The sequence below is a fragment of the Rattus norvegicus genome, chromosome 7 (assembly GCF_021556685.1).
Source record: "Rattus norvegicus strain SHRSP/BbbUtx chromosome 7, alternate assembly SHRSP_T2T, whole genome shotgun sequence".
NCBI classification, from domain to species: domain Eukaryota; kingdom Metazoa; phylum Chordata; class Mammalia; order Rodentia; family Muridae; genus Rattus; species Rattus norvegicus.
The window spans coordinates 13,406,412-13,415,233 of record NC_141540.1 but is presented as its reverse complement, the minus strand read 5'-3'; positions in this window follow the sequence as shown (position 1 = coordinate 13,415,233).

Genomic DNA, 8,822 nt, shown 5'->3' with positions numbered 1-8,822 from the left:
GTAAACTGGGGCCCTGCAGTCCTGGGGCAGGACGGTGCAGCTCAGTGCTCAGGTTTTCAACTGTTTTGGCAGGGTGGCCTGTGGCACCCACATGGGTGCCTTGGTTACTTTCTGAGAGGTGGCCTGAAGGCTCTCTGTACCCCTTCCAGGCTAGGCTGTCCCCTGGGGACCATGCCTTTTTGGGCCTCAGTTTTGGGCCTTTTTCTGTCTTGGTTTTCTGTGTAGCCCTGACTATCCCGAACTCATTCCTCAAACTCATAGAAGTCTACCTGCCTCTGCTTTCTGAGGCCGGGCAGTGGCGTCCTGTGCCACCTGTTTTCTTTATTTGTTTTCTGTTTGTTTTTCATTTGCTGGTTTATCGTGTCTGTCCGGTTTGAGGACCTCTTACAGGAATCTGTCCTCATCCTCCTTGTATCCTCGGGGTCAAACCCAGGGCGTCACTCTTTGTAGCAACTCCTTCACAGCAAAGCCATGGCTCTCTCAGCCAGTTTTTGTTGTTGTTGTTTCAGACAGGGTCTCACTGTGTAGCCCAGGATGGCCTGGAACTTGGTTTGTAGCCTGGGCTGGCCTTACTCGGATCCCCAGATTGTTTCTGTGTTTTGAGACAGGTTCTTGCTACAGCTCTGGTCCAAGCACTAAGAGGCCTGGAGTTCACCCTGGATCTTGGGGTACTGAACCCACTCGGGATCTTCAGCCAAAGAGTCAGAGGGTCTAGGGGGGCCAAAGCTTCTCCTCCCTCTGCTCCTGGGAAATCATTTTGAGGTATCTCATTGAGGGGTTATTGCCCCCTTTCCCCCTGTGGCTCTTGTGGGGAAGGTCCTGCCAACAGCTGGACTGGCAGTACGGGGACCCCAGGGAGAGTGCTGAGCCAGCTGACCTTGTATAATTGATCACCTATGTTCTAGTCACCTGATGAAGTGTGGAGGGGGACAAGGAGGGGGCTGAGGGTCCCAGCTCCTTATGCCCAAGACTTGAGCCTAAGACAGCAATGGTGACCAGGTGACACCCCCTCCCTGAGGTCCTTCCTTAGGGATTTTGTGGCTTTCTGGAGTCCTCCTGAGGTAACTTCTGCTACTCCATCTCTGTTTACCCATCAACTCAGTGACTCTTAACATCTTTTGTTCCAGGGGTCAGCCTGTGGCTTGGGAACTCTTAGGATTATAGGTCCCCACCCCAGGGCCGGGCCACTCTTTGGGGTACCAGTTCCTAAGGCTCCATGTAGATTGGGAACCAACCCTGTGCCCAACAACTGTTCCCCTTCGCCTGGCCTTGGAGACTACACCCTAAGACATATCAAATGATCCTATTGCGCAGATAGGGAAACTGAGGTCCACAGAAGTAAAGGAAACCATACAAGGCTACAAAAGGGTTGCTATGTCTCCTCTGGGCAGTTGACCTTTCTGTTGGGAGCTCTTTAAAGAGAATGAGCAGGGAAGACCAAGACAGCACCCCCAAAATAGCAAGATGTTAAAGCACCAAGGCTTGCTGGGTATTGCCCAGGCCTCAGCTAACCCTGAGTCCCTGTTGCTTTACATGAACAGGAGAGAAGCCCAGAGACAGCAAGCAGCTGGATCAGGTCACACAGCCAAATGTGTGTGGACAACCCAACTTTTTTTTGTTCGTGTTTTCTTTCTTTTTTTTTTTTTTTAAAGATTTATTTATTTATTTATTATATATAAGTACACTGTAGCTGTCTTCAGATACACCAGAAGAGGGCATCGGATCTCTTTACAGATGGTTGTGAGCCACCATGTGGTTGCTGGGAATTGAACTCATGACCTCTGGAAGAGCAGTCGGGTGCTCTTAACCGCTGAGCCATCTCTCCAGCCCATTGTTCGTGTTTTCAAGACAGGGTTTCTCTGTGTAGCCCTGGCTGTCCTGGAACTCACCCTATAGACCAGGCTGGTTTCAAACTCAGAGATCCTTCTGCTGCTGCCTCCCAAAGGCTGGGATCAAAGGCATCTGTCACCACCGCTCAGTAAAAACCTAACTTTTTCAAAGCTCACTAAGTGTGAGGAGTCCATAGTAGTGACTTAGGGAAGGGGGAACTGAGGGGGTACAGATGGTCAGACCATCAGAGACCGGAGGGAGTGCTTGCGGGGCAGGGGACTGGCAGCCACTTCTCCAGGAGCCAGTGTTTCTGCAGATGCTCAGAGGGGAACCAGTTCAAATCTCAGAGGAGAGGAGCACCTGGGTCCTTGTGGGATGTCAGCTCACTGCAGCCATGGTGGGTGTTTGAGCAGGAGCGTGGCACCTTCAGATGGGAGCAGCACAATCTCATCTGGGAATGGGGACATAGAGGGACCAGGATGAAGACAGAAACAGGCCAGGCTCCAGGGAGGGAGTTCCCACGTGGCTGCTGACTCTCGGGGTCCTCCTCTAGCTCTGTCTCTGATTTCCACCCCCCTCATACCCTGTCCCCTCCGGCTGTGAAGCTCTTTATCCTTGCCTGCTGGGTCCCTACTCCTCTTCTCACGTGTCCCATCCCCACCCTCCCCTACAAACCTCTCCACAGGCTGTGGCCCAGGGGGCCTGGATGCTGGCCGCCAGCCAAGCCCCAGACAACCTTGACCGCCTCCAGCAGCCGCCTTGCCTCCCCTCCCCTCCCCTCCCCTCCTCCTCTCTCTTCCTGCTCTCCTCCCCTTCCTCCCCCTCCTCTCCCTTCTCTTCTCTAGCTTCATTTCTCTTCTGCCTCCTGCTTCTTCTCTTCCTCCTGCTCCTAAAGCAAATCCTCCTTCCAGCTCCCCCCTCCAGGGTCACAGGGCGTGCTGGCTGGCACTCCGGTCTCTCTGCTGCTGCTAATGTCTGGGAATAGAGGAAGAGGTGGCAGGTGACCTGTATTTGGCCTTAGATACAGGTACTGGTGACCCCAACCCTGGGTTATGCTAGGAGCTACCTCGGTTGGCTCTTGGGCCCCAGGGACCCTAACCCTCTCTAGGCCACTCTGACCACCCTGCAAAACAGGTAAAACCGAAGGAGAAAGGAGAAACAAGGCTCAGCAAGAACAGTAGGGGTGACTCGTGCCTAGCATGGGCCAGGCCCTAAGCTCATCCCCAGAACCAGAAAAGGAAGCCCCTCCCCCAAATTTTACAAATCCTCAGGTCCTGGTGAGCAAACTCCTACACACGGCCATGCTCTCCACAGGACCGACTTCAGTATTTACTAGGCACCTACTGTATGCAAGGGTATGAATGTATACCAAGGACTCCCAGCACCCCTCCACCCTCAGGGAACACAGGAAACGGGTGCTAGGGCAGGGAGGCAAGAAAGCATGGGGAAGGTTTCACAGACCTGTCACCAGGACCCCAGGTGACCAAGATAAACTTGCCTGGAGCTGCAGGAGTCCTGAAAGCTGCAGAGTGGAGGCCGGTGCAGGCAGTGCAGCCTGTGGGTGCAGACAGTGGGATGAGGCTGAGTCTCCACCCCTGACCACACCCAGTCCCATCAAAGGCCGAATTCAGGCTTTCTGTATCCTGGTGCAAAGGCTCTAAGGTACCGGTGCGGATAGTTCCAGCTCAACGGTTGAGCAGCTTAGGGAGTTTTTGAGGGCAATGGGTAGCTATAGGAGGTTCCTGAGCTTGGGGAAAGGCTAGGATGGGATTCACACTTAAGACGACAGTGAGGTAAAGTCCCCGCCTCTCTGTGGGTGTGAGATGTGTGTGGCAGAAAACATCACTTTAGCATGGTCGGTGTAGAACAGTCATGTTGGTTAAACATTTGCATTTGTTGTTGTTGTTGTTGTTGTTGTTGTTGTGACTTTTATTTTTGGAGACAAGTTTTTCTCAGTGTAGCCCTGGCTGTCCTGGAACTCTAGACCAGGCTGGCCTCGAGCGCGCTGGGATTAAAGGCATGTGCCACCATGCCTTGTGGGTAAGCATTTTCTGATCTCACTGTAAGTCTTTTTTGGAACTTCCAGGTTCGGGAGGAGAGCTGGACTGGGGCCCCTTGGTGCAGGGTTCAGGGTTCACAAGCCCCTTGTCTGTCTAGCTGCTCACTTACAGCCTAATCTTCAGCCAACCCTGGTGCTTCCCACATGCCAAGCTGCAGCCCACCCTCCCTCTACTTCTCCCAGTCATAGTCAGACGCTGAATCAGGGGCACACAAGCAAGGTCAGAGGTCAGGACTCCCCATTTTAGTTTGACCAGTGTTTAGTTAGAGGGATTTCTAACGAGCCAACTCCTATTCCCTCTGCAGAACCCCAGTATAAAACACCTACATCTAGGAAGCCTTGGGAATTTTCTAAGCAGCTTTGTGATTCCAGGCTCCGCTGTCCCGGGCTTCTCCCCTCCTGAGCCCTCTCATTAGCCTAGCCCAAGCCACAGCAGGGGGCATCTCCCTGGGAAAACTAGGCACTAAGTTTCGGGGAGGGGGTGGCTCCCCCGTGTTCTTAAAGAGAAAATGATTGTGTGTGCGCTCGTGTGCGTGATTTTTTTTTCCCTGCCAACCCAGGCAGGGAACTGGGGCTCAGAGGTCACTCGTGAGCCCTGGCCAGCAGGAGGGGACCTGCCTGGCTGGTGGCCCAGTGGCTCAGCTGGGGGCGCGGGGAAGGGGAGGCTGGCGCTGTCGGAAGCCAAAGGCTTTGGCCTCCCTGAGGGAGTCGCTTTCCCGGCTCGGGTCGGATCAATGGGCTGTAATTATACCGCGCCAGGCCGGGAGCCGGTGGGGAGGGAGCGGGAGCTGACAGGAGGGAGCCAGCAGGCGGGGGCGCGGGCCGCCCGGACCCACGTTACTTTGATTGACAGCCAGAGCAGAGAGTGGTGCGCGGGAGCTTCTGGGATACGTAGTTTTTTCCCGGTCCAGATTGCTTGTTCGTAATAGCAATGTTCAGTCTAGTAAACTGAGGCACGTCCGGCACCTTCAACCTCCCAACTCCCTGTAAGCCCATTCCACCTCCTCATGTGATTTAATGGGTCAAACGAAATAAGCTTGGGAAGTTAGCGGGGACAAAAATCAAATCGCAGCCATTCCGTAAGCGGCCAAGGTGCCTTCTTTGCCTCAGTTTACCTATCTCAGAAACAGGCCGAAGGAAGCTTTGGTTGCCGAGCCTTGGCAAGGGACTTATTTTTATTTTTTTAATATAGAATATTTTGAGACAGGAGTCTACGTAGCTTCGACTTCACAACGAACCTCCTGCCTCAGCTTCTCAAGTGCTGGGATACCAGGAACCCGCCACCACGGTCGGCTTCAAGGGGCTTTTGCTTTTAAAAGAGGATCATGATCCTCAGGGACCACCACGCGGGGCCCCACTCACGGGGAGGGGGAGGAGTTGCACGCCCCAGCCCCATTGGGACCTTTCCTATTGGTCTATCCCAGACCACTGCCTCCTGCTATTGGCTGCCGGGTACCCAGAGCTCACTGGCCAGCGCTTCTGGTGACGTCAGAGACCCATGTGGGAGCTTCGGGAGCTGAATGGCTGGCATACCTGACCAACCACGGAGGAGATAGTCGGGTCCCTGGGCAGCGGGGCGGCTAGTCTGATTTAAGGTGGTCCGAGAAGTCCCGGCTCCGAGTAGCAGCTTTTTCCTTTTTCTGTTTTTTTTTTATTTGCACAGCGCAGAACTGCGGAGCCTGTGTGCACGGAAGCAGGGGCGCACTTTGAGGCGCTGAACCTCACTTTGCAAAGTGGAGGATCCTGGATCAGGCTGAATGGGAAAAGTGGCTCAGGAGGGTGGGAAATTCTGAGGGTACTCCCCACTTCACCACTTCAGGTGTGGTGTCTGTACACTCCAGGGGTGGGGTTCAGGCTGTCCCAAAGGAAACCCCAGATCATCTCCTCTGCTTCTATGGAGGCTCAGAGGCTGTGGCTTCCCAGGCCGGACAACAGAGGGACAGTGACCCTCTCTTCCAGGAGCCCCCTTGGGTCCCAAAACCAGGCTTGACCCCCTCCGGGGAGGGCTCCCTTTGGCCTTGGGTTCCTTCATAGCTGGCCTTCTGTGGAAAGGTTGCAGCGGGCGGTCTTGGGCTGATTTTTTAATGAGATGGAGGTAGCCTTGGGGAGAGGGAATTCCAGGAAGAGAGCTCCAGAGAGTCCCAACTCAAATTAGGTCATTCACCTAGGAAGCACAAGACCCTGGGTTCGGTCCCCAGCTCCGAAAAATAGAACCAAAAAAAAAAATTAGGTCATTCAATCATGATTGGGTACCTGGAGCAGGGTAGAGGGTGTGGCCAGCACAAATAATGCCAAGAGGGAATGTGTCCCCTGATAATAGGAAACCAGGGGAGATTGTACAAAGTTAGTGAACCAACGAGGCTGAGGATCACTAGCAGGATGGGTGTTGCGTGGGACATGGGGGCGAGGTTGGTCTGAGCAAAACTTGGCAGTGTAAGCACAGATGAGAGCAGCCTGTGTTAGATTGGGAGACGCTACCAATAGCGAACAAGCTTGATTTGGGGAGATGGAGAGGGTTGGTAAAGGCGATGGTGCAGGGAGAGGAGATTGAGGGTCCCAGGGCCTCTGGGGATCAGAAGTTCTCAGACACCAAAAGCTTGTGGGACAGGAGTGTGCTAGAATTTCTGGTGTGATCCTCTGTCTGCAAGGAAAAAAATGATCAGTTAAACAGCAAAGCGGAAACTAGGACTAGTAAGATGCCATGCTCCTCGGAGCAGGTGCTGAGAGATGCATCAGGGCATCAGGACCGACCTTTGCAGGGGAGAATATGAGTGGTCAGAACCGGAAAGAATGTTACATGTATCCTTAAGGCTGGACAATGCCTACGATGCTACAGACCATGGTGGTCCAGATACTGAGAGGGCTCCACCCCTGGCCATGGCTCCAACCACTCACTGGGGGATCTAGGCTGGGGAATGGGGTAGGCAATGGGGGGGTCTACAATGCCAGCCTTACTGAGCACTCTCCCACACATATGTCACCAGTGGCTCATGTTTTTACTGCCATCGATTATCTAAATCCTTGCTTTGTTCATACAGCTCCTGGCCAGCCAGCTGTGATCTTGGCTGGTCTGTGCCTCATCTCCCAGAGTCTGATCAGAGAGAGCTTTCTGTCCTTTTATCATGGAAGTCCTAGGTTTCAGCTTGAATCCTCCTGCTGTAGAACACTGGCCATGAGTCTCATAAAGGCCCCTGTCCTCTGTAGTTGAATAGCTGCCCACAGAGATCCAAACTTAATATGGATGTGAGGTCTTCCCCCATGATTGTTGCCCACTGATTCCCAGTGCATAGTAGTTCACAGTAGCAGCAGCCATTTAAAAAAAAAAGATTTATTTATTTATTAGAAGTACACTGTAGCTGTCTTCAGACACAGCAGAAGAGGGCATCGAGATCCCATTACAGATGGTTGTGAGCCACCTGTGGTCTCTGGGAATTGAACTCAGGATCTCTGGAAGAGCAGTCAGTGTTCTTAACCTCTGAGCCATCTCTCCAGCCTGCAGGCATACATTTATTGTTGATTTAATTATGGACCAGAGCTCAGGTTTCTTTCCTTTTTTTTTCCCCTTCCTGAGACAAGGTTTCTCTGGGTAGAACCTGGCTGTCCTGAAACTTGCTCTGTAGATATCTTAGGGTTTTACTGCTGTGAACAGACACCATGACCAAGGCAATTATAAGGACAACATTTAATTGGAGCTGGCTGACAGGTTCAGAGATTCAGTTCATTATCATGGAGACTGGTGCACGGCAGCCTCCAGGCAGGAGTAGTGCAGGAGGAGCTGAGGGTTCGGTCTTCTTCTGAAGGGCCTAGGACAAGACTGACTCGAATGCAGTGGGCGGAGCTTCAAAGCCCACCCCCACAGTGATAGCTTCCTCCAACGAGACCACGCCTACTCAAACAAGGCCACACCTCTAAATGGTGCCACTCCCTGGGCGGGCATATTCAAACCACCACAGTAGATCAAGCTGGCCTGAAACTCACAGAGATCAGCCTGCCTCTGCTTTTCAAGGGCTGAGATTAAAGGCACAGGCCACCACTTTCCTTTTCTGAGGTTTCTTTATGTAAAATAGGATAAAGATCTGTCTTGTCTTGCCAGAACTTTACCAGAGTTGGAAACAACTGTGAGTGGTCCCCTGGTGACAAGTGGCTTCTCAACTCTGGGGGACACACTTAAACTTGATGTGGTAGGAGGTGGACCAGATGGCTTACGGAGGCCTATTGTCCCAACTACTACTGGGACTGAGGATAGGAGGATTCCAAGCTCAGGTTTTGCGGGGGTAATTTAGCAAGACCTCGCCTCCAAAAGTAAAAGGGGCTGGGGGCTTAGTCAAGGGTGGAGTCCCCAATCCCTAGTGAGAGATTGGGGGGCTGGTCATGGGTGGCGCCCCGCCTAGACTTCCGCAGGGAAAGACTGGGTGCGTGGTCAGCGGTAGAGCCCTTCCCTAGACTCTCCCAGTGAGTGGGGGGCGTGGTCAGTGGTAGAACCCCTAAGGAAGATTTTCTAGTGTTTAGGTTCAAAATACACAGAGCTGGGGTCCTATGCACTAAATTTGGGGAGTCTGACCCTTTAGGAGCCCAGTCAGGTAGAGAAGGCCACCCAGTTGACTGGTGATAGCAGTGGCACGCGAGTCTGTCCTGGACTCTGAGCCTGGCCAAGCAGCCCTGGGTTCTGTCCTGGATCTCTCCAGAGTCGGGCAGCATTGGCTGACAAGCATAGCCTGGGTCTGCCCTTCCTGGGACAGGTGCGTATCTTTCTTCGCGCTTGGGGGCTGGGGGGGGGTGTTTATCCTTCGTAGGGCACAGTGTCGCTGGCCCAGAGAAGCCACTTGCAGACCCCAGGGCTCCGGAAGCGCGCACAAGATGGTTTTTTGCCTAATTTCTTCTCTCCTTTTTTTTTTTTTTTTTGAGTGGGGGTGGGGCGAGAACACTAGGATCG